At 41.2% G+C, this 27,259-nt stretch overlaps 1 pseudogene; it reads right to left on the bottom strand.

Moving 5' to 3' along the window:
• Nucleotides 1-8,794: 8,794 nt before the first annotated feature.
• LOC131531009 (granzyme B(G,H)-like) lies at nucleotides 8,795-25,384 on the bottom strand (annotated as a pseudogene).
• Between the last annotated feature and the right edge of the window lie 1,875 nt (nucleotides 25,385-27,259).

Here is a 27,259-nt window from a genome sequence, read left to right as displayed (position 1 = left end):
ATGCTTATTTCCCCTTTCAATTTGTGTATCGCTTTACCTAGTTAACCTTTTGTGTAATTATGCTGCATTTGCTAGCCTACCATATATTTTGCAAATACCGTGAACACTTGACAATTATGCCAATAAAGTTTTGACTTTATGATTGTATTTATACCCGTGTGTGATGATAAATGAGCATGTTGTGTTTTCATTTACAAATTAAATTACATGAATGATTAATTCCTCAACGAAACACTATAGTATTTGTAATTATGGTCTATTACCTAGCAGAAATAAAATGAAATATATGTTAAATTTAAACTGCATTCCAGTAAAAATTCCAGTCAGCATAATCAAAGCTTTATTGGCACTTCGAGCATTTAGGCCAACAGGCTGTTATTTACAATTCAGAACGTTAAGTAAAGAGATCGAAATGAAGGGAAAAAACGAATATCAAAATATAACCAATAATAATAGGCTAATAATAATAATAATAATAATATACAAATACGGGAAAAAGACGATCAGTTAATGGATTTACAAGACTGTGGGATGGATAAAAATGTTTTCTTGTGGGCCTATTTTATTTTATGCACTTTATGTGACATTTCATGATAACTTCATTTGAATGCTGACTATGGCACGTAATACAGTCCAGTAGCCATATATGGCTCTCATTTGTGTCATCTGGACCATATACCTCAAAACATATTATCATCCAAAAGAAAATTCCCTCCGATTCTAAAGCTATGGCAACACATAAGTTTGGCCCATATGTGCTCAGCCATGCCATACCTAGGCCAAATGTGACAGCTATCAGTCACATTTGGCCCAAACGTTCTTGCTATCTGGGAAGGATGTCGTTACCTCGACAAAATGATCTCGTAGCCACGACATATTATCACGTTCCCATGAGTTATGATGTCGTGGCCACGAGAAAACTAATGGCTTTTCGTTGTCTGTTGAGGAAGTACAGACTGTCCTCTCGTTGATAGCCGAGGAGCGGATCCAGCGAGAGCTTGATGGAGCAACGCGAAATGAAAAAGTTTTTCAGGAGTCACGGCAGTAGAGGTGGCGCAACTATAACAACATGTAAATAATCCCGCCCACTCTAAAGCGGTACTAAACTGCAGTGGAAACTCAAACTGAGCCGTGCCGAGCCGAGTCGTACCACGCAGTGGAAAAGCGCCATTAGTGAACCGACCATGTCACCTTGCGGGCACCGTATGTTTTTGCTTTTTTCGGCTTGTTTGTTTTGTTTTTTTAGAGTCAAAACATTAGAGGCCGCACTGAACACGCTTCACAAACTGTGACTTTTAAAACAGTACTCTTCAACTCTGCTCTTGGGGACCTAATCTCACCATCCTAATCCCACCCAAAAATAAAAATATTCAGAAAATGCAACTTAAATAATAAATCAAATAATTAAAAATATAGGCTACAACTGACTGTATTTAATGTATTGTGCCCAAGATTTAATGACTTTGTTTTAAGATTTACTCATTACAGTCCCTTTATAGTTAATGCTATCATAAAAATACACTTATATGTAGATTTTAAATTCTACATGAGGCACATTTAATGTCCAACAACAAATATTTTAGCAAAATGTATATTTAACTCAGAATGATTGTGCTATTAATCTATTGCGCTCCATCTGTTAAGCATGCATGCATGCAGCAGCCCACTTGCGTGAGCCTCGCCCACATCTGACAGCAAAATGGATATATTTGCATGACTTATAGATGGATAATATACCCGTGACATGTCAGTTATTGACTGAGGATAACACAATGTCTCAAATTCGTTAAACAGTACAAATATATTCGCTGTTTGCCATGGTGGATCAAGTTGATCCATGATCGACATTAAGGGATGCTTATAGAAATAAGGGTGCACATCAAATTACCTCGATTTATTGAACCTGGATCAAATTAGTGAGATTGCATGAATTTAAATTTTCATTTATGGAACCGCTTTAGCCCTGATTGATTTGTTAGGTTATTTCAAGTCAGGTTGTGGACTTTAATCTCAGCTTTTTAGCGTTTTTTTATGAAACAGGCCTCCAGATCTCTTCAAAATACACAGGCAGGTGAGCTGAAGCAGGTTGGAAATTTACAGGACATGTGCTCCTCTCATCCAGCCTCCTTACCTCCAATTACCATGCCCACTTCATCCTTGTTGAGTCCTCATTTGACTGAGTGTTGTCACCTGTTCATGTTCTCAGCTCCCTTTATATTGTGCTCTTTTTCCCTCATATTTGGCCAATTTGTTGTACATTGTGCTGCTGTGTTCTTCCTTGTTGCTAAGAGTCTGTAGTGTTTTGTTTAGGAAGCTACTTGTAGAACTTACCTTGTTCAGTCTATTGTCCCTGAGTATACTTGCTTTGGTTTAGTACTCTTTTCAAGTGTTCTCTGCTTATCTTTAGTTCCTTATTTATTTTAGAATTTAGTTTTCCACTATCTTGTCATAGTTATTTGCTTTTAGCATTTACTTTTACTACCTTTGGTTTTTCCTAGATATAGTTTTCTGTTTTTTTTTAAGCTTCCTACTCTAGTAGTAGTTTTTCTAGTATTTACTTAGCATTGGTCCCTGTCATCTGTCTTGTCTTGTGTTGCTGTGTCTAGTCCTAGTCCTGTCCTGCAGGCTGAGCTTCCCTGGCCGATCACTGTTTCTGCCAAGCAGCAAGACCTGTGCAGTGCCTGAGAGACCATCAGTGTTTAGGCTCCTGTGCTAAGTGTTCCAGCCACTCTCTCTGCCCGCCTGTCTTTGAACCTTGCCCCTGCTTATTGTTTGGACTGTGTTCACCCCCTCCTCACCTTCTCTTGTTTTCTCTGCAGTTTTGTTAATAAACCCGTTATCTCTCATTTTGCATAGAGTCCTCTCTCATAGATACATGACAGAACAAACTAGCCAAAACAGGACTCTGCAGAATGAGTATCAGAATCCTGCCATCTGCTAATGCTTGGGAGACACATGCCCATCTGACTGCCCTTCACCAACAGGGTTGGGCTGTGGGGGCTTTTGCCCAGTTTTTCTGGACAATGTCTGTGGGGCTAGATTATGATGATACAACCCTCAAGGATGTCTTTAATGCCTGCTTAGATGACACCTGCCTGGGAGATGGATACTCTCAAGATTTTGATCTTCCGTGACTTCTCCAGATTTCTTAATCATCATATCCGGTGACAAATGCCTCGTCGGCCTGAGTCAGCCTGCAGCAACCACCCTGCGCGCCCTCCCTCATCCTTTCAAGATTCACCTCTGACTCCAACTAACAAAGAAATGTCAAGAAAGAAGGCAGTCTAGTCCATTACATCCACCCCAGAGTCTGCTGAGATCGCCCTTGTTTCCCCTGAGACAGTCATGCCATGCCCTCAGGGACAGTTTCTGCCAGTCCTGTCATGTTCACAGAGATCTTCTCTGGGCTGTTGTCAATGCCTGCTGTCACAGCCACAGCGGTCATTCCTGAGCTGCCTGCTGTCACGACCACAGGGGCCTTCTCAGAATCTCTTGCCATTATTGTCAGCTACACCGAAGTAATTCCTGCCAAATATGTTGTGGACACAGAGTTTGAAATTCTTGAGGGTGAATTCCCAGAGCCCGCTCCTGTGAGAACAGTTTCCAAGCCCTCTCCTGAGAGAGCTGTTCCCGAGTCTTCTTTAGAGGGAGTTGTTCCCAAGCCCACTGATCTTAGAGCTGTATCTGAACCTGCTCTAGAGGAAGCTGTTTCCAAGCCCGCTCCAGAAGAAGATGTAGTTTTCGAGCCCACTCCAGAGAGAGCAGTCACAGAGCCTGATCTAACTCTAGAAAGAGCACTTCCGCATGGTCCAGTGTCGGCTCCATCCCCTGAGTACAGTCCAGTGTCGGCTCCATCCCCTGAGTACAGTCCAGTGTCGGCTCCATCCCCTGAGTACAGTCCAGTGTCGGCTCCATCCCCTGAGTACAGTCCAGTGTCGGCTCCATCCCCTGAGTACAGTCCAGTGTCGGCTCCATCCCTGAGTACAGTCCAGTGTCGGCTCCATCCCCTGAGCATGGTCCAGTGTCGGCTCCACCCCCTGAGCATGGTCCAGTGTCAGCTCCAGCCCCTGAGCATGGTTCAGTGTCGGCTCCAGCCCCTGAGTACAGTCCAGTGTCGGCTCCACCCCCTGAGTACGGTCCAGTGTCGGCTCCAGCCCCTGAGTACAGTCCAGTGTCGGCTCCAGCCCCTGCGTACAGTCCAGTGTCGGCTCCACCCCCTGAGCATGGTCAGTGTCAGCTCCAGCCCCTGAGTACAGTCCAGTGTTGGCTCCAGCCCCTGAGTATAGTCCAGCATCGGCTCCATCCCCTGAGCATGGTCCAGTGTCGGCTCCACCCCCTGAGCATGGTCCAGTGTCAGCTCCAGCCCCTGAGTACAGTCCAGTGTCGGCTCCAGCCCCTGCGTACAGTCCAGTGTCGGCTCCACCCCCTGAGCATGGTCTAGTGTCAGCTCCAGCCCCTGAGTACAGTCAGTGTCGGCTCCATCCCCTGAGCATGGTCCAGTGTCGGCTCCATCCCCTGAGCATGGTCCAGTGTCGGCTCCATCCCCTGAGCATGGTCCAGTGTCGGCTCCATCCCCTGAGCATGGTCCAGTGTCGGCTCCATCCCCTGAGCATGGTCCAGTGTCGGCTCCACCCCCTGAGTGCAGTCCAGTGTCAGCTACAGCCCCTGGGGATATTTTGAAGTCCATTTCTAAGTCTGATCCTACTACCCATAAGGACATCCAAGAGCCTGTCTCTGAACCTGTTTCCAAGGCATACTTATTCTCTGTCAGTTTAGACTTTGTCCCTGAATCTGAGCCTGGTTGGAAGTCCAGACCAGTTAGGCTGGTCCTTGTATTCATAGGCAGGGGTGGAGTGGGATCCATTTTCAGCCCGGGAGTGTAATGCTCAAGACCAGCCCACCACCTATCCCCATCCAACCCCCTCCCACCGTGGTGGAATCTGGATAAATGAAGTGACAGATCTGTTCTTACTATCCTGTTATATTTATTTTTGACATGTTTCAATAAAAAATATGAATAATGTAAATATGGCCATAAATATCAATAACAAATCACATACTGAGTTTTCTGCAACAAGTAGTCCAACTGTTACATTATGAAAAAATGGTTTGCATTCAAACGAAAATAAAGTAGTGCAGTAAGAAATTTTTGCACTATTGTTTTTTATATATATATATCCACGTCAATGTAATAAATAAAATAATTAAGTAAATTATATGAAACATTTCTGCTACAAAACATACAACTGTAACATTATAAAAAATAAAAAAAAAAGTTCAATTCAAAATTGAAAGCTGCCAAGCAGTCATCAATAACTAAATGGAGAATCAGTAAGCATCTCGAAAGAAAGAAAGAACAGGCTAAAATCACTTACATTTAACTGAAACAGACAATCAATAAAAAAAAACCCTAAACTGAATAAAAAAATTCCTTCAATGTAAGTCAGTTTGGATAAAAGCGTTTGCCACATGCATAACTGTAAATGTTGCTAGTCACTGTACCTTGAGTTGCCAGTTCACGTGTGCTTGTTTGTTTTCTTGAAAAAATATTTGTCAGTTTGGCACATTTGGCACATCCTCCAATGCCTTTCTTTTTTTTTTAACCTGGCTCTTTTTTTTACTATCCATTTTATCCTTCCCACAATTAGCGCACTCTGACTAACTCACACCACAGCATTAATGGTTTTGGTTTGTCTCCATGGCAACGACCTGGGACACACGCTTGTGTAGAGGAAGAGCGAGAGAGAGAGAGCGCACGCTCTGACAACAGAAAACGTGACATTTTAATGTTAAATTCAAATCTAGTGATATTAGCTTAGTTATCAGCCACACAGTAACTTTAACACACAGACGTTATTCTGTGTATGTAAAAAAAATTCAAATAAATTTTAAAAAAGCAGGCGAGTCTGCTGGCCCAATTTATGAGCGGGGCAGAGCAGCCCACCGGGAATTCTCCCGGTTCTCCCGATGGCCACTCTGGGCCTGTTCATAAGGTACCTACATGCAAGCATCCTCTGGGTTTCCTAGATATGGTACCCCAAAGTCGGCACCTCCCTGGTCAGCCTTGAAGTTTTTTGCCCAGTCCTGTTCCCACCAGCCCCATCCCACCCACTGTTTCCTAGCCAGTGCAGGACTTGCATGTATTCATGTTCTGTCTTGTCTTTGTTTAATGTGCCTTTGCTTGTATTTGTTTGTGTTTGAGCACATGACTCTGTCTTTATTTGTGTTGGCCATGTGCTCCTCTCGTCTAGCCTCCTTGTTTCCAATTATCAGACCATGAAGACCGCTGTTTTATATATACTGAGTGATTGAAAGACTTATCTATATTCAACCCAAGTACATGAAAGAGTTTGCGCATGCAACAGTAGGTTACATGACCCTGACAAGTGAGTCTAATTTTATTTTGCATATTCAGTCTAATGTGTTTCCTACATACTTCCATTGCACGTTGTATTTTCCATAGCACATTGCATTTTTTTTCTAGATAATTTTCTGATTAAGTTTCAGATTACAGTTTTCAGACTGAAAATAGCATGCAGTGCAAAACCTGAAGCAATTTGACAACCCTAAGGATGCATGTTGTAAAAGTTGTCTCTAGATTTCCCATTTAGCTGATAAGCTCCAACCACAAGTGTCAGAAGCTGTAAAAAAAATGCATGGTGTCATATTAACGCTTCATGAGGTATTTGAAAAGGAAACTAGATAGAAAACAGTTGAGAGGCATTTTAGCATGATAGGTATTATGTTTGTCGCCTTTGTAGAAGTACAGCAGGGTCATCAGCCTACTATAGTTGAATATACTTTTCATTTCACAATAAAATAATTGTTGGACTGGCGTAAGGTGGATTACTGTTTTATTGTTTTATTTTATTTTATTGGTTTATTGTTTTTATCAGCTGTTTGGATTAACTTGGATCAATTTACTGTTCTTACATACAATTTTTGACACCTGTGATCAAGGCAAGAGTGTTTTTAAATTAACTGAAGAGAATTAACATACATTAATGCTTGTATTAACAACTAAAAAAAAAAAAAAAAAGAAACTTAAAACTGTGGTAAACTTGAGTGGCACAAGATGTCTACAGGAAACCATTTTTTATCATAACTTTTTATCAGAATCTATTATCAAGTTAAAATTAGTTATAAAAAGAGAGAGGTCTTATCAGCAAGAAATACTCAGAATGAGCCTAGTGCTGTGTAAAATAGCAACTTTGCACCCATTGCAATGTTCATTTAGATGTGTTCTATTCTTATTTAAACTGCTCTTTTAATTTATGACTTCTTGCACTAAATGTGTTTATTTGATAAGTTTTATGCTCACCAAGGCTGTATGTATTTGATAAAAAATAAAATAAAATAAATAATAATAATAAATAAAGCAGTAAAAATAAATGACACTGGGAAGTATTGTTACTATTTAAAACAACTGTTGTGTATTTTAATATATTTTAAAATGTAATTTGTTTCTGTAATGGTAAAGATTAATTGTCAGCATTATTACTCCATTTCTTAGTTGGAAACTGGACATGAACGGCCTCCCTAGTCATATTTACAACTGGGAATCTCAAGATAATTTTTGCTGAATTCACACCATGTTTTACTGTAGTTTCGAGATGACAACATGTGACGTTCTGCTTGGAGCTGTTCACACCCTTGTCAATGCCTAAACACAGAGCAATGAATCTAAGGTGGTCAGGTTGTACAAGTTGTAGCTCTCAGAAAACTCCCAGGTCACAAGTTAGTTACGAGTTCTACGAGGACGTGGATGCTTTTTACAAGTTGGTATCTCGTAATCACGGTAATTACAATATTACAATATTACAATTCCGAATTTCTGAGTTTGGCGAGCCATAAACTTTAAATATGGTGGAGGAGAGAAACATAGCAGTAATACCGTAAAATTTTATTTGTTTTTCTCATATCTACATTGCTTTCTCCTGACATTACAGACATGTATATTCACGTATGAAATAACCATTTAATGTATATTGAAAATACCGAAATTCAGGAATCGTCAGCCAGCTGAATATCTAGATAGCGCCGTGTATGTTTATATGGTTATCAATGTATTGGATGCTACACTTTATTTAAAACTTGCTGGATATTGACTAAATATCTTCTAATCTACTTTTTGGCTTTAATAAAAAAATTCCCCAAGAAACAGGCAAGAATGAATACAGTAGGCTGTCCACCGTGATTTCTGTTCTTTCCGACAACAAAGTACTTAAACACAACAAACTCATAATTACAACTTCAGAAGTGGGAAGTAGGAAGTTTCTGATAGCCAATAAAGGCAGCATTACTGTTTTTGTAATTTCTGCCCTTGTTGTAATGTTTGTTCATTTGATTTCATCGTCATGTTCAGGTGTGTGTCATTATCTCCCCTACTTAAATTCTGATCTCTTTGTCATTGTCGTGTCTCATCTTTCCAAAGTTGTGTTGAACTGTCTTTTTCTCTCTTGGATTTACACTGTTTCAGTTATTAAAGCCTGTCTGCAACCTTCCTCATTGTGTTCATGTGTACTACAACACAGCGTTGTGACACCAGTCTTTAGTGTCACATGATCCTTCAGAAATCATTCTAATATGCTGATTTGCTGCTCAAGAAACGTTTGTTATTATCAATGTTAAAAACCATTGTGATACATTTTTAAGGATTTTTTATTTTGAATATAAAGCTTAAAAGTACAGCATCTCTTACTGACTCCAAACTTTTGAACAGTGATGTATATTTTCCTTAATTAGAAAAAATATATATTTCTTTTATAGTCAGTGGGCATGTACTTTTGCCTTTATTTTCAATAGCATTCTGTAAATGTTTATGATGGTTGTCTTCAAATATCAAATTGTCTGTTTGCAGTTTCATATCTGGTTTAAAATACCATTTCTGATTCATTTAAATATTTACAAACTATATCAATGTATATTATGATTATTAAAAGAAGATTTAGGGGGGAAATTAACTCAACACATCTGCCAAAAAATCACCCCATTTTATCTGCAAGATTCAATTGACATTTCCAATTATGTTCTTTATCCATGGAAGATATGCTGAAATCTTAGTATAAACTTCAGGTAGCTCAGGTGAATTACAGACATCAGGGTCACCGAAAGATGTGACACCAACTGCAGTGTCTCCACAAACTAAAAGACCTCCTTAATCCCCCTGTTAAGAAACAGATCAACACTTCAGTCACATGCTGTTATAATTCATAACTAACACTTGTTTAAACAATAAGATTTGGTGAATCAAATATTTTTTACATACATCACAGCTTCCTCCATTGCCATGTACACACATCATCTGTGAAGCTGCAAAGTCCTCCTTCCCCCATTTACTTTCACGTTTCTTGTTATTCATGACCGTCACGTTTGTCTCCATGAGGTGATCGCTTCTCTTGCCTTTAGTTTCTAAAAGTCCCCAGCCTGCGACACTGCAAACAGAACCTGCTTCGATATCACCTTCTTCCGCTGGTATGGCTATCCACTTGATATTGTCATTCAGTTGTACATTTTTTTTCTAACTGTAAAAAAAAAAAAACACACACAAAAAAAAAAAAAAAATGCAGCATCATTAATAAACGTGATTATCTTCTATAATATACGGGCTGTTATTCTGCATGAAAGTTTACTAAAGTCAGCTAAATAAGTATGGGTTGTTACCTTCAAAAGCAGGATGTCATTAGGAAAGGATTTGTTGGTGAAGTCTGGATGCTGATGGTATGAATCCACTGTGAATCGGACTGAATTCTTACTCTTTTTTCGTAGGTCACGTGCACCTAGCACAACCGTCACAACTGGACAGTGTTGGGTAAGTTACTAAATTAAAAAAGTAATCCACTAAATTAAATTTACTAAAAAAGTAATCCACTACAAATGACTAATTACTACTTTAAAATTGTAATTTGATTACATTACTGATTACTGCATTTTAAAAGTAATCAGATTACTAATTACTTTACTTTCAAGTTATCAAACCTAAAAAATACACTACAAAGAGAAACTCAGTTATTTCATTAATTTCATATTGACTGAAAAAAATACATAAGTAGGCTTATTATTTGTATTCCCTGATTCACTTCCAATATCAACAAAACCGTTCGTTTTGGTTTTGTAAAAGAAAGAAAACAAATAGGGTGCGCTTTCTGTATTCTCAGTCTCTATGAATACAGGTGCATCTCAATAAATTAGAATGTCGTGGAAAAGTTCATTTATTTCAGTAATTCAACTCTAATTGTGAAACTCGTGTATTAAATAAATTCAATGCACACAGACTGAAGTAGTTTAAGTCTTTGGTTCTTTTAATTGTGATGAATTTGGCTCACATTTAACAAAAACCCACCAATTCACTATCTCAACAAATTAGAATACTTCATAAGACCAATAAAAAAAAAACATTTTTAGTGAATTGTTGGCCTTCTGGAAAGTATGTTAATTTACTGTATATGTACTCAATACTTGGTAGGGGCTCCTTTTGCTTTAATTACTGCCTCAATTCGGCGTGGCATGGAGGTGATCAGTTTGTGGCACTGCTGAGGTGGTATGGAAGCCCAGGTTTCTTTGACAGTGGCCTCTGGTTTCTCATTTTCCTCTTGACAATACCCCATAGATTCTCTATGGGGTTCAGGTCTGGTGAGTTTGCTGGCCAGTGCTTTTGGCAGTGTGGGCAGGTGCTAAATCCTGCTGGTAAATGAAATCAGCATCTTCAAAAAGCTGGTAAGCAGAAGGAAGCATGAAGTGCTCCAAAATTTCTTGGTAAACGGGTGCAGTGACTTTGGTTTTCAAAAAACACAATGGACCAACACCAGCAGATGACATTACACCCCAAATCATCACAGACTGAGGAAACTTAGCACTGGACTTCAAGCAACTTAGGCTATGAGCTTCTCCACCCTTCCTCCAGACTCTAGGACCTTGGTTTCCAGATGAAATACAAGACTTGCTCTCATCTGAAAAGAGGACTTTGGACCACTGGGCAACAGTCCAGTTCTTCTTCTCCTTAGCCCAGGTAAGACGCCTCTGACGTTGTCTGTGGTTCAGGAGTGGCTTAACAAGAGGAATGCGACAACTGTAGCCAAATTCCTTGACACATCTGTGTGTGGTGGCTCTTGATGCCTTGACCCCAGCCTCAGTCCATTCCTTGTGAAGTTCACCCAAATTCTTGAATCGATTTTGCTTGACAATCCTCATAAGGCTGCGGTTCTCGGTTCGTTGTGCATCTTTTTCTTCCACACTTTTTCCTTCCACTCAACTTTCTGTTAACATGCTTGGATACAGCACTCTGTGAACAGCCAGCTTCTTTGGCAATGAATGTTTGTGGCTTACCCTCCTTGTGAAGGGTGTCAATGATTGTCTTCTGGACAACTGTCAGATCAGCAGTCTTCCCCATGATTGTGTAGCCTAGTGAACCAAACTGAGAGACCATTTTGAAAGCTCAGGAAACCTTTGCAGGTGTTTTGAGTTGATTAGCTGATTGGCATGTCACCATATTCTAATTTGTTGAGATAGTGAATTGGTGGGTTTTTGTTAAATGTGAGCCAAAATCATCACAATTAAAAGAACCAAAGACTTAAACTACTTCAGTCTGTGTGCACTGAATTTATTTAACACAACGAGTTTCACAATTTGAGTTGAATGTCACTAGAATGAATGAAAATGACATGAGAAATACAGTATATCTAAAGAAAGCTTAAAGTGTCTATTATTAAATGACTTGATTTGTTTTCGACATGACTTTCGACTTCAAGTCAAGTTGAGCTTTATTGTCATTCCGCTACATGCAGGGGCATACAGTGGAACGAAATGTCGTGCCTCACAGGACCACGGTGCTACATAAATACAGGCATACAACAATGGAGTAAGACAATATAAACCTATACACAACTATCCTACTGATAGATTTTGACTATAAATATACTATCTATAAAAAAGTACCTATACAAACTAAAAAATACAGACTATACAAACTATACGAATGCTTCAGATAAATACTGTACATGTGCAAGGAGAAACATTGAGTTCAAGCAGCTGGCTGGGGAACAGTGCAGGATGATTTGTAGTGCATGAGCATGTAAACATACATATATTACTGAGTTCTTTTTGTGGGATTTGTGTACACGCAGCAGTGTGTGTGAAAAGTGACTAGTGCGCATAGAGGAGGAGAGTGTGCTACTACAGGTGGTTTGTACAGGCCCACTCACCTGTGTGTAGCACACTTCGAATTGCACGTTACATGTTACAGCAGGTAGGGGGTTTGAATGGGGGTTCAGAGAGGGGCGGGGTGATTTGAGTTCAGGGCTCTCACAGCCTGGGGGAAAAAGCTGTTGAGCAGTCTGGCAGAGCGGGCTCTGATGCTCTGCACCGTCTTCCTGATGGTAGGAGCTGGAAGAGACTGTGGGAGGGATGTGTTGAGTCCTTCACGATGCTATTGGCTTTACTGGAGCATCGTGTGAGGAAAATGTCCAGGATGGAGGGGAGAGGGGCACCGATGATCCTTGCAGCTGTGTTCACTGTCCGCTGGAGGGTCTTGCGGTCTGCTGCAGTGCAGTTCCAGTACTAGACAGTGATGCAGCTGGTCAGCACACTCTCAATGGTGCCCCTGTAGAAAGTGGTGAGGATGGGTGGAGGGAGACTTGCTCTTTTCAGCCGGCGGAGAAAGTGTAGGCGCTGTTGTGCCTTCTTGGAGAGTGACATGGTGTTGGTGGACCAGGTTAGATCCTCTGTAATTTAGTGCTGCTGACTCTCTCCACAGTCGAGCTGTCGATGGTCAGTGGGGGGTGATCAACGGAGTTTCTCCTGAAGTCCATCACAACCTCCTTTGTCTTACTCACATTGAGGGACAGGTTGTTAGTGCCACACTATTCAGCCAGCTGTGCCACTTCCTCTCTGTAGTGCGTTTCATCGTTGTTGCTGATGAGACCTACCACTGTTGTGTCATCAGCGAACTTGATGATGTGGTTGGAGCTGGACTTGGCAGTGCAGTCGTGGGTCAGCAGCGTGAAGAGCAGCGGGCTGAGCACACAGCCTTGTGGGGCACCTGTGTTCAGTGTGGTAGTGCTCGAGGTGTTGTGGCCGACACGGACTGACTGAGGTCTTCCGGTTAGAAAGTCCAGGATCCAATTGCAGAGGGAATTGTTAAATATTCTCTGTTAATTGTTAAATATTCTCTGATAAAATAATCCGTATGAAACCAACGCGAGGTCCAGTCTTTCCCGTCTGAGCTCACATAATGTGATCATGCCCACGCACATTGTGCTCTATAAGATAATCATCAACAGGCGCGGGAAGTGAGGGTGCTACAAAAAAACACCCCGTTTTCTTCTGTGGGCTATTTGAGTGCAAATAGCCCGGTTGTTGGCAGAGGCTATTTACACTAACTCCGCCCACAAACATGTGATTGGGCTAGTCAACATTACAAAAGACGGTCATCAATCGTCAGGTTTGGTGGCGCAGATGGAAAAGCGTGTGTCATTCCTTTTGACACGATTGACCCGGGTTCGAATCTGCCTGTTGGCAAACATTTTTTCTCCCTTTTCAAATTTCAGATCACATCAGGAAAGCATTCATTTTTAATAAAAATGAAGGAAATAATCAAAACGTTAAAAATAAGTATTGGGTAGGGTTAGGGCAGGTGTAGGGAGGGCTTTTGTCCCAACAAGGTGGCATCCATTTAATAATTTGAATTCAAATTAAAAATGTACACTCAATAAGTTATTATTGCATACCGTTTTATAATGCATTTACAATGCTGAGGTGCAGATAATTGCCACTATTTGCAATAAGTAATTAGCAGAATATCCTGCTTTTTTAACTTTTTACACTTAGTGTAAATAGTATATCACTAAAAAATACTGCTATTTTAACTAAGTGTAAATAGCCTCTATCGCAATAGACCCCCTGCAGGCGAACGTTCATGTCACCTCTGTAGAAAGATTCAAGTTCATCTCGGCTACTTTTCACTTTTGGAAGAAGATGCGCTGTGAGGAATAAGCCTTGAATAGTGATGCCGACGTGGTTTAATCCAGCGGTTGATCTCATTCATTTTTTACTTTATTAGTGTTACTGTGACATAAACTTGTACATATTCACTTGTTGAACTTTTCCCAAACTATAATGCCAGACTAAAATATGTCGAGTGCAACATTTTGAAATATGATGGGTGTCATGAACCTGGTCTATGAACTTCCATTAACCCTCCACCAGAGGTCACTCGCTCACCACATGGCCTCTTATACTGCACTGATCGTTACACTTACACTGAACTTCAGTTCCCACAATCCATTGCACTTATTACTCAGCTGCAGCCAATCACACGCTTACACCCAAGTCTGATCACACAGCTGATTCCCATTTCACCCCTTACATAAACCATGGACTTCCTCTTGCCCTCTGCCGAGTATTGTATGCATTTATCGCTGCCCTAGCTTTAGCTACTCTACAGAGCCCCTGTTAGTTTTTCTAGTCTTGCCTTGCCTTGCCTTGCCTGTTTCGGATTGTGTTTTCCCCTGCCTGGACTATTGCTTTCGTTTTGGATTTACCTCTCTTGTCTAGCCCCTTTGGATACTGTTCGCTGTCGACCGACCCAGGCCCGTTTTGGATGACTCTTTGCCTTGCCTATGCTATACCTGTTTGCCACTGTTTGACCCTTGCTCGTTTTCTGACCACGCCTTTGTATTAAAGCTCGCACATGGATCCGCATGTCTCTTGTCTCGTTGGCATCGTTACAGAATACTTGGCCGCAAAAGGATCCAGTGGCTTTCCAGAGGAACACTGGCCAGGTATGGACACAGCCCGGATACTATTGGCTCTTAAACAAGGCCCACGTTCACTGGAGAACTATATTCAGGAATATTTAGCCATCGCGCACTACTCTGACTTACCGGACTGTTTATTGATAGAGTTATTTTGCGACGGTATAAATCAACCACTACGGTCTGAGCTTAGACGCGAGGGCCCGCGTTCATCACTCGCTCAGTTTATTGATTATGCTTTGTTGACTGTTGGCTCTTTGTTTACTGTGGGTATTGCGGAGGGAAAACGCGACACTGCAGCTATGACCGAGATAGCAGCTGCGTTAGAGCACGCTCACAAAATGGCAGCATCAACAGAGCTCGTTCACAAGATGGCGGCCACAAAAACACCCCGTCGTGTCATTGCTGCCATTCATGAGCCAAGTCAAGTCACAGTTGATGTTAAAGAGTCAAACCAAGTCACCGCTGATCTTCACGAGTCAAGCCAAGTCGCAGCTGATCTTCACGTCGCAGCTGATCTTCACGAGTCAAGCCAAGTCGCAGCTGATCTTCATGAGCTAAGTCAAGTCGTAGTTGGTCGTCCTGAATCGAGTCACGTCTCAGCTGATCGTCCAGAGCCACCGCACGTCTCAGCTGATCGTCCAGAGCCACCACACATCACAGCTGATCGTCCAGAGCCACCGCACATCTCCGCTGACCTTCCAGAGTCGGGTCACGTCTCCACTGACGCACCCAGATCATCAAGGTCAGTCTTCCATTATCCCAGTTTGATGTCTAGTTTGAGGGATGTACCGCTGGTGTCTGCACGCACGGCTGGTATCCCCAAACTAGCTCACTGTAACCCCCCTGTTCTTGCGCATATTCCCCTGTCCGAAGCACTTCCCCTGATGGGAATCACTTTGTGTTGCGTTTGGGCTGCGTACACCACCGCAGAACTGCCCGAGGTGGCGGCGCCCGCGCCCGCTGCAGCTTCTCCAGAGGTGGCGGCCCACGCTGCAGAACCTCCAGAAGCGGCAGGGCTCGCCTTGATCCCTTGTATGGTGGTGGGCCCTAGTAATGAACTCTCCCTGTGTCCTGAGTTTACCACTGTAGAACCTCCAGAGGTGGTGGCAACCGCTGCAGAACCTCCAGAGGTGTACCAGAGGTGTACCAGAGGTATCCGTCAATGAACTCTCGTCCTATCCTGTCACGGCTATGGAGGCCGTTTGTGATTCCTTGTCTTGCCCTGTCACGGCTATGGAGGCTGCCTGTGATTCCTTGTCTTGCCCTGTCACGGCTATGGAGGCCGTCTGTGAATTATCTGCCTGTCCTGTCGCAGCCAGAAGGGCTGTCCCTGAACTGTCCCACGGAGGCCGCTTTTGAACATTTGCCCTGCTTTGAAACGGCCGAGGAGGCCATCTCTGAACTCTTGCCCCGTTCTGAACCAGCCATGGTGGCTGATTGTGAACTGCCTGCCTGCTCAGTTACCACCAGGAAAACGTTGATAGACTTCCCATGTTCCCTACCTCAGTCCTTGTGTCTGTGCATGTTCTTTCTCCTCCTTGTCTCTCAGTTTTCCCTAGGTCCCAGTCTCTGCTCTGGGTTCCTGATCCGTCGTGGTGTGCTCCTGCTCTATCTGCTCCGCTCTGGTGGTCTTCTGCTCCACCTGTTCTGTCTGCTCCGCCGTGGTGGTCTGCTGTCTGGCTCTGGTGGTCTTCTGCTCCGCCTGTTCTGTCTGCGCCGCCGTGGTGGTCTGCTGTCTGGCTCTGGTGGTCTTCTGCCCCGCCCTGGTGGGCTCCTGCTCTGTCTGCGCCGCCGTGGAGGGCTGGGGCTATGTCATGAATCTGGTCTACGAACTTCCGTTAACCCTCCACCAGAGGTCACTCGCTCACCACATGGCCTCTTATACTGCACCAGCGCGCTAATCCAGAGGCCGCGGCAAAGACAAGGGGGGAAAAAAACTACAGCTGCACATACTTCCTCGTCCGCCGGCCTTTCCGCCCGGCCAACAACAGCGGCCGCAAGAAATCGTTCCACAGCCCCTCCAACGCTCACGAATTCTCTATACAGACTTCTCCACTTCCTAGACAAGACACATCTATCTCAACCTTTTTTCCCCGTCCTTCCTTCTATTGATAAGCCATGCGCAACTTCCTCTCAGACGGTTTCATTTTTCTCATCCCCTACTCAGAGAGCGGATCCTAGTGCGAGGTTGCCTTCACTAGCGATCCCACCCCCTCTTTTATCCTTTAACGTCAATTCTTCTCATCCCCTTCTTCTCCCTTCTGGGTCTCAAATTCCTCCTAATGTTCCCCCTGGCGCAGTCCCTAGTGTGAGGTTTCCTCCACAAAGGACTCTTTCCCCCCTCTTCCCTGCTAACCCTCACACCCTCTCGCTTCAGCTCCTTCTTGCCATCTCGGACACCAGTCACTTCTAGGGCTCCCTGCCCAGCATCCATCTTCTTCCTCAGGTCTAATCCACTTGCCAGCCCATTCTCTTGCCACAGCAGTCCTTCTTCCAGCTCCTCCCAACGCAGTCGCCATGGATTCACCTCCAGTCTCATCTCACCTCCGTTCCCTAATTCTATCAGATGCAGATATTGATCTTCCTTCTCTGCTAACTTCTGTTCCCACCAATGAATCCCACCGCTCTTTTGACTGTGGCCCTTTAACCATAAATCTAAAAAATTCCATACCTCAATCCAAATGTGTTCTCACACTGGCAGAATTCTGCATAGCTTTTGGTAGATACACAGAAGTTATTTGCACTTCATTTCCCAACAGACGCAGAGAACTAAATGACTATCTCTCCATCATAGCAGAGCTCAGTCTCTCGTTCGGAGGTAGTCATTTTTATACCTACCATAAGCTTTTCACAGCCAAATGCTCAGCCCGCGTCACCCACTGGAACCAATGTCCTTATTGGGGAGCTCTAGACCTCGAATTGTACAACCGAGTTTTTCTAGGAGTTCGAAGCCTCTCCTGCGCCATCTGCAGATCCATTGTTCATTCAACCTCAGAATGTCCCCTAACCAACCCTGATTCTTCAACCAATCCAGTGATCTCTTAAGCTCCAAAATCCACCTCATACATCCCTCGCTCTAGAAGTGATCGTGACCAGATTTTCACTTCAGCATCAAGCAGACAAAAATTCAGAACATTGGCCCCGGAGGCAGACTCCAACCCAACTCCAGTTCCTCATTATTCAGAACTCCTATTCCTCTAGACCACCCCCTCAGTCACCTCCATACCCTTTCTATCAATACCATTTTACAAGCCATTTCTCCCAGAACACTCCAAACCTACTGGACAGCTTGGAGTTCCTTCAAAATCTTCCACAGAACCCACAACTTGGTTTTCCCTGATTTCTCCCTCCTCTCTATATCTTCCTTCATCACTTACTTACATCATACCAATTCAATTAAACCAGGATCCATCAAAGTCTACCTCAGCGGCATCCATTTTCTTTTATAAGCTCATCCACGGCCAACAATGCCCTAACATTTAAAATCCTCAGATCTTTCTCCTCATCAAAGGTTTACAAAAAAAGGTTTACAAACATTTCTCTTTCCATTCCTTCCGCATAGGGGCAGCCACCACAGCAGCCCAGAGAGGTCTTTCCGAACACCAAATTAAAATGCTGGGTCGATGGACATCTCATACCTTCGAATCATATGTTCGAACTGATCTTCATCACATTAGACAAGCTCACCAATCACTAGCATCTTTCTGAGTCTGGACCAATATTTTGCATGTTCTTGCCTACCTAGCCCCGCCAGGCCCCCCTTTTTTATCTGGATGCAGTGAGAGTTCTCCCTTTTTGGATCGGTGAGAGCCACCACCCTTGGAGTGGGCTCTCCCATTCGAATCGCCGCGTGGGCTCCCCCGTCCAGATATCATCTAGGCTCTCCCGTTCGAGTTGCAGTGTGGGCTTTCCCGTTTTGATGGCAGAATGAGATCTCCCTTGATTCTTATAGGGAGCTCTCTCCTTCAAAACGCGTGGGAGCTCTCCCGGTCGAATCACAGTGTGAGCTTTCTGTTCGGGCGCAGTGGGGGCTCTCCCTCTCTGAATCGCTGTGTGATCTTCCATGTTATTAACCATGGAGGCTCTCCCGTTCAGACCGCAGTGAGAGCCCTCCAATCCGAACAAGCGGACTGGAGGTACCAGGTTCATCTGTCCCTCGGGCGCAGTGGGCCCTCATGTCCTTACGTGATCTAAAACCCTCACTCATCAGTGGACAGCAAGCCAAATAAGTTTACTCTATTTCCTAATGATTATATGGGCAAACGAACTCGTTAAAAATATTCCTAAAAACTATAGTAGAAATACTATGTTAATAAATATATTCTTAGTTTCACTTTTAAGGAATATACTAAACTTAAGCATACTTTTAGTAACGTTTTAATGTATTTACATGTTACTCTTACTTAAAGTATATTTTATGTCTACTTTGTGTAAGAACATAACAAAATGATTACACTTTTAGTGGGTTTTTAATGTATTTTATAACCATGTGTAGGCCTACTGCAATATATTTTAAATATTAATGTATTTATAATTTTAATATTTGGAAAAGTAGGATATTTGGAAAAAAACAAAAAAAAACATTTTTTAACATTTACAATGTACAAACGTTTGCAATACTTAAAATATGTTGTTTAATATGTTGTTCAGTTTTACTTAAAATGTTATACTTTGGTTGATTAGGCTGTTGTCCATTACATGATATATTAATTGCAATAAGCTACTACTGAAATTCCCACAAGGATTTCAATATCATATCTGAAATGGTTCCAAAAAAAAATAAAAAAATCTTGCGTTTACTTGTTTAAATTAAAAAAACACAGTGACTAAACCTGATTGGTTCCAGAGCCATTGAATGGCTCTGATTGGTTCGTATGATAATGAGCTCGCACCACGAGCTTCGTAAATCAAATATGATGTGCATGCAAATGGCCCTTTAATGTGAATATAAGTCTAAATTTAAACAGTTATATTATATAGAGCGACGGTGTCTCTTTAGAGCACTTGGAGGAAACCACGCAATTCATATGGATTACTTTGGCGATTTTTTTTTTTAATTTATTTTATTTTGCGATGAACTTTTTGAAACGTGAACATCTTTGGTGAATCGTCTTTCATCGGAGGAACATAAAGATTTCATTAAAATATCTCAGCTTTTCTTTCGAAGATGAACGGAAGTCTTAGATGGTTTGGAGCATCTTGAGGGTGAGTGATGACAGAATTCAAATTGTTTTGGGGAAACTATGAAATTAATTAGAAAATATAGCGGTATGTTCTTATTTTTACCAGCTTCTGCAAGCGTATATGGCGTCTGGCTTTTGGAACATCACTGTGACTGACTTCAGGTAAGTTTTGAAATTTAATTAACGTTATTTGTCTGTGCCAGTCTGTTTTTGACACATGCATTGGCAGAAAAAAAAAGTCTTTATAACATGTATAACATTAAAGGTCCCATGACATGCTGCTTTTTGGATGCTTTTATATAGGCCTAAGTGGTCCCTAATACTGTATCTGGTCGGTTTCCCGAAATTCAGCCTTGGTGCAGAATTTCAGCCACTACGAGCCAGTCCCACAATGAGCTTTCCTTAGGATGTGCCATTTCTGTGTCTGTAGCTTTAAGGACGAGAGAGGCGGGGAAGGTGGAGGGTGGGTGTGTGGCCTTAACCAGTTTGCGCTACCATGCGCTAATGTTGACAGTGGATGTATCGCAATGGCTCATAGACACACAGTCTTTCAAGCTTTTCAGTTTGACCCAGAATCTGATCCGGATGGAGAAGCACCGGATGAAGAAGTTGCAAGTTTTTGTGCATGTGAGAAATATTAACATTTGTTGTTTTTCAGATCAGCTGCTATAGAAGACAAACTGAAATCTGAGTGCAGAGACAAGCAAAGGAATAATAGTAAGGGTGAATCCCATTTCTCTGTCTTACCCCTTCCCCTTCGACTTACCGCTAGCCCTTGTCCCTCGAAACCGAGTGGTAAGTGCTAGGGGTGAAAACATACCCCTATGAAATGAGACACCACTTGGTTACGGTTACGTCATCATACACCGTCGCTAGCTGGCTGCTACGTGACCAGAGCCGACAAGTGTTGATCACAAACTTTGGATCGTTTTACAAACTTGTTAAAACTGTAGACATGCATGGAGTCCATTCAAGGCTAGTCTGCGGGACTGTTGTGCAAATCAGCAATGTAACGTTAGCGTAGCAATCTAGCGATTTTTTTTTTTTTTTTTTTTTAATTTTATTTTTTTTTTTTAAACGTTTCAATTAAGAACATGGTTGCAAATATATATGTACAGGACTGTCTAGAGCACAAAACAAGACTGTCGTAATTTTTAAATAAATTATTTAAGCCGAAAATACTTGAATACTTGACGATCTGGCCGCCATTGTTGCCGGTTGCGCAGTGTGTTCTGGGTACCCCTTGGTTTCAAGTAAGCTCGCGAAAATTCTTGGTTTTAAGGGGTATCTACCACTTCACCTTAGCCCTACCCCTCGATCAAAACGAGAATTGGGATAGCCCTTACTCTCACGTGAACGCGCAAAACTAAGGGGAAGGGGTAAGACAGAGAAATGGGATTCACGCTAAGTATATTTTAATATCGTATCACTTCTGTTATAGAGATTTTTGAATCAGGCCTAATGGAGGGTGATTCGGTCAATCTTGGAAGAAAAATGTTAGCAGTGTGTCCATTACAGGTGGCTAATTTGTGCTTCCTTTCAGTCATTCATGTAAAAATCTTTTATCTAATTTTGTTTCTGTTTTGTTTTTTTCTAAAGGCACTTGTGCAAAATATTGTATGCCTGAACGACTAGGCTGTGCCCAGGTCTCCGGAACCTGCGACGACGCTCAGCTCCATCGGCCCTTAGTATCCGGCTTCAGATCCACCAGCTCTGTCTCCATCGGTCAACCCCCAGATGTCGGCAGCCACACCATCTACATCTTGGCTCCTCGCTCCCTCGACTCCGCTGTGTGTTGTCAGCACTGGGATGCTCTGGGTCTGTGCCATGTGCCAAACATTATCTAAGCCGCCAGGGCATCATCGTCATCCTCTCATCACCATCCCTTCACCACATCCTGCCATCATCCCGCACCTTTGCCTCTCACCATCCCTACGCCATCTCCTCGTCCACCTCCAAAACCCCCCACTGTTGCTTGAACTTTATCATCTTCAGTCTTTGCATACACATCTATTCACTTCTGCACTTTGTTTTTCAGTAAATTTTTGTTGTTTTTTTTCTTTAAAAAAATTGCATTGTAATTTGTATTTATTCATTGATGTAAAATTATGTACTTTTCAGTAATACAGGTATAACTGAAATGTTCTACAAATGGATAAGATAGCTCTGCCATGGCATTTCAGTCTTTTTTTCATTTATTATAATGTTTTTTGTATAATGTTTTAAAATGTACTTGAGTATGTTGTTAATAGTATATTTAATAGTATGTTTTTTGTTTTTCACCAAAGTATATACAGTGGGGCAAAAAAGTATTTAGTCAGCCACCAATTGTGCAAGTTCTCCCACTTAAAAAGATGAGAGAGGCCTGTAATTTTCATCATAGGTATACCTCAACTATGAGAGACAAAATGAGAAAAAAAAAAATCCAGAAAATCACATTGTAGGATTTTTAAAGAATTTATTTGCAAATTATGGTGGAAAATAATTATTTGGTCAATAACAAAATTTCAACTCACTACTTTGTTATATACCCTTTGTTGGCAATGACAGAGGTCAAATGTTTTCTTTAAGTCTTCACACACTGTTGCTGGTATTTTGGCCCATTCCTCCATGCAGATCTCCTCTAGAGCAGTAATGTTTTGGGGCTGTCGCTGGGCAACACGGACTTTCAACTCCCTCCAAAGATTTTTGATGGGGTTGAGATCTGGAGACTGGCTGGGCCACTCCAGGACCTTGAAATGCTTCTACGAAGCCACTCCTTCGCTGTTCGGGCGGTGTGTTTGGGATCATTGTCATGCTGAAAGACCCAGCCACGTTTCATCTTTAATGCCCTTGCTGATGGAAGGAGGTTTTCACTCAAAATCTCACGATACATGGCCCCATTCATTCTTTCATTTACACGGATCAGTCGTCCTGGTCCCTTTGCAGAAAAACAGCCCCAAAGCATGATGTTTCCACCCCCATGCTTCACAGTAGGTATGGTGTTCTTTGGATGCAACTCAGCATTCTTTGAGTTTTACCAAAAGTTATATTTTGGTTTCATCTGACCATATGACATTCTCCCAATCCTCTTCTGGATCATCCAAATGCTCTCTAGCAAACTTCAGACGGGCCGGACATGTACTGGCTTAAGCAGGGGGACACGTCTGGCACTGCAGGATTTGAGTCCCTGGCGGCACAGTGTGTTACTGATGGTAGCCTTTGTTACTTTGGTCCCAGCTCTCTGCAGGTCATTCACTAGGTCCCCCGTGTGGTTCTGGGATTTTTGCTCACAGTTCTTGTGATCATTTTGACCCCACAGGGTGAGGTCTTGCGTGGAGCCCCAGATTGAGGGAGATTACCAGTGGTCTTGTATGTCTTCCATTTTCTAATAATTGCTCCCACAGTTGATTTCTTCACACCAAGCTGCTTACCTATTGCAGATTCAGTCTTCCCAGCCTGGTGCAGGTCTACAGTTTTGTTTCTGGTGTCCTTTGACAGCTCTTTGGTCTTGGCCATGGTGGAGTTTGGAGTTGGACTGTTTGAGGTTGTGGACAGGTGTCTTTTATACTGATAACGAGTTCAAACAGATGCCATTAATACAGGTAACGAGTGGAGGACAGAGGAGCCTCTTAAAGAAGTTACAGGTGTGTGAGAGCCAGAAATCTTGCTTGTTTGTAGGTGACCAAATACTTATTTTACCGAGGAATTTACCAATTAATTCTTTAAAAATCCTACAATGTGATTTTCTGGATTTTTTTTTTCTCATTTTGTCTCTCATAGTTGAGGTATACCTATGATGAAAATTACAGGCCTCTCTCATCTTTTTAAGTGGGAGAACTTGCACAATTGGTGGCTGACTAAATACTTTTTTGCCCCACTGTATGCTGCTGTACTTTTTAAATGTACTTTATGAATATTTGTAATGTACACAATATATAATACATTAAAGTTTTCTAGACATCAAAGTGTACGTGTGTATATACTGAAAAATATAATATACTGGTAGTGTAATGCTAATGCATTTCTAATGAGCTGAAATACAATTGAAATGTACTTGTAGCACATTAAAACGATGCTTCAAATATATTCTACCTGTAGTTCATGAAGTATTAAATGTACATTTTAAATGTATTTTAATAAATACACTCAAATTGCACTAAATATACTTAAAGTGGTTCCAATTTAACACAATTTCAATATATTAAATATATTACAAATAGATTAAAATCGAACATAAACATATCTTGAAATACACTTAATATACTTAAAGTTGTTTCAAAATAATACATTTAATATGCACTTAGTATAGTATAATATAAATATATTAAGTGTGTCTGAAAAAGCACAATTTAAATATATTTATTTTTCATCTGGGAGAGGCCAGCAGGATCAGAGAGATGATGGTCATGATGAAGACAATCAGTGAATCAATGAGATCTCGCTGGCTATATTTGATATAAATATCATAATAAGGAGGGTGGAAATACTGAGCTTCCCGTAACTTGTTATTTTCAGTTTGTGATAACAGCAACTTAGTATAGCACTCAGTAGATAGTGATATTTGATAATACTTGTGGTTTGATGAGGCTTCAGTCTAAGGCGTCAATCGTCAAACCACAAAGATTTGTGCCATTTGATTAATTTGAAGCCATTAACTTGCAAACAGTGCACGGAGCCTTGAGCTCAAAGAAGCAGCATGCAAATCCATGTTTTTCTCTTACTGCATGAGATGAAAAGAAAGACATTAGGCCACAGTAATGCTTAGCTAATCATTAATATTACAACCCGAATTCCGGAAATGTTGGGACCTTTTTTTTTTAAATTTGAATAAAATGAAAACTAAAAGAATTTGAAAAAGAATTCACTGGGTATTAAAAAGATGTAAAAAAAGAGGAGTCACAAATGGTGTCACATTTAACACATGCGAGTGATATTTAAAAGACAAAATACCTTTCCAACATTTCCAATTAACCAAAAAAAGTTACGGACTGCAGCTTTAAGGACCACTTGGTTCATGCTGGTGCTTGACGTGATACATTTATTAGAGGATTTGGAAACATTTTTGATAAAGCACTACACATATTCTTGTGCTATCACGTCAATTAACATTTCCAATTATGATGATCCATAGAAGAACTGCTGAAATCCTGGTATAGTCAACACAAACTCATCAGAGATGAGGAATCCTCCACAGATATGGTGCCAGTTCTTCTGAACAGAAACCATGTAAGGTCTGGAGTGGGGTTTTGCTTCTGTGGCATTCACTATACCCACATTCACACGAGCTGAGAGAAAGACAGAGCTGTAAATCAGCTTATTCAGTACACACCAGTTAAACATTATTTAAAAATCAGTGTAATATGCTGTTATATAATCAGTCTCACCAGTGAAGGTCAGGTGTGGAAGCAGAGAGGTCAGCAGGAGCAGAGAAAACTGAAACTTGTTACTATTATGTTTGTACCTCATCTAGCAGGCATCAATACTGACACTGGTGTATGAAAAAAAGTGAAGCCCAAAGTACCTTTAAGGCAAGTCAGTTCACTCTGTTGGCCAACTTTGCAACTTTGCAAATTTGCTGAGCCACTTTTTTCCTACATAGGAAGCACATATAAATACAGTACAAATATTTAATAATTAAAAATTAAGACTGATTTGGTGATTCCAATATAATATGGGGGGAATCAGGATTTTTGTCATTTCCACACATAATCCTACAGGGGGCACAATCTTATAGTTTGTTCTTTATGTTGCAATACATTCTTTCTGTCAGAAGAGGGCTCTATAAACGCATCTGATTTAAGTTTTAGAATGCCACAGAAAGTGACAAGAGTGTTAAAATATATAAAATAGATGCAGAAATATGCCTAATAATATATTTAATTATACTTATATACTGTACTTCGTTATAGTGTAGAATGGATTCATATTATTTGATATCTAAGTGGACAGCATACTGTGTTTTTTATGTGGTTAAGTTACAAAATGTGTCTGTAAAGATATAAACTGCTTCTGAAAATAAACTTTAGGTTGCAAATAACCTTTTCTTTTCTTCTTGTATTGATTTCTTTCCTTTCCTTTATTTAAATTTATTTGGATAGTTATGATTCTGGTTACATAAATATCCACATTTTAATATGATTCCTTGATAGACGTGCAGACCAGCCCGGATCAAACTATGTTCTAATCTGTTCCGAAGCCAAAGGCTCTACTATATATCTGACAGCATGTGCACACACCCCTGTCTGCTCGATATGACTCATTTTGAAATGCTATTAGTCCAATCAATAATATATCTGGAAATTAACAGGCTCAGACAAACCAGACGGAACCAGTATGTGCATCGGATACAGCCATCAGTATCAAGTGATCTTCACTGTCAGAAAAAAATAACGGCAGACATATTAAGCTGAAACCTGATTGGCTAATGCTCTCAGTGTGTCTCATACTAACCCAATGGAAAGTATCCAAAATAAATGGCCTGGTCAATGCTAGACAAGCTTATTTTACCAAATGTGTTTGATTGGAGGAAAAGAAACTGATGAAAACCTAACTTTAAACATTTGCGAGGGAAAATACAACTTGCTGTTAAGAAATATCACAGTCCAGATGGTGACAGAAGACAGAATATCTAAACTAAGAACCTCTCATACACAGACAAATGGCAGAGATTTGGCATGATTGAGGATTCCCGCCAGTTTTAATCCTGTCAAGGGAGTTACAGACATTCGTTAACGAGGCGGTTTTCATTATTATTTCCCCATTATTATTTTAGCACGTCAGTTACTGTTGACGAAAACATGCCAAGAAAGATAACACAGCAATATATTAACAATGTTTTTAATTGACCCACTTGAGTTGCGTAAAGTGAAGCCGATCAGTGAATGAACAATAGTAAACATAAACTTATATATGAATAAAATGACGTGAATGCATAAGTGAACCTGAATTAAGTTACGCGCTAGTCAGACTGTGTAAGTCCCGTCGTGAATATGCTCTTTCTGTAATAACGTGCTAAAACATGGACAATAAAGCAAAAGGAATTACAGTAATGTATATTGTAAGCTAATCATTAATAGCTCAGGTTTTCACAAGTGAAACGTGAGACAAGTTTAAATTAATATGTAAAATGTCAATATTTGGTTAGTTGATTTTTACTAAATATTATTCTTGTCGACTGAAATCAGAGTAAAATTGGCTAAAATGAATGAATATGACATGGCAAAATATTGACTAAATTTAAAGGATATTTTCGTGACTAAAGCTGACTAAAACAAAAAATTATGTGAAAATGAATACTGTTTGATCCCCAACTCATCTTACGCCTTTTCCAGTCCCCCAAAA

This window comes from Onychostoma macrolepis, chromosome 22 (assembly GCF_012432095.1).
Source record: "Onychostoma macrolepis isolate SWU-2019 chromosome 22, ASM1243209v1, whole genome shotgun sequence".
Classification (NCBI taxonomy): Eukaryota; Metazoa; Chordata; class Actinopteri; order Cypriniformes; family Cyprinidae; genus Onychostoma; species Onychostoma macrolepis.
Note: the sequence above shows the minus strand (reverse complement) of the source record. Positions and strands in the feature narration are given on the sequence as shown.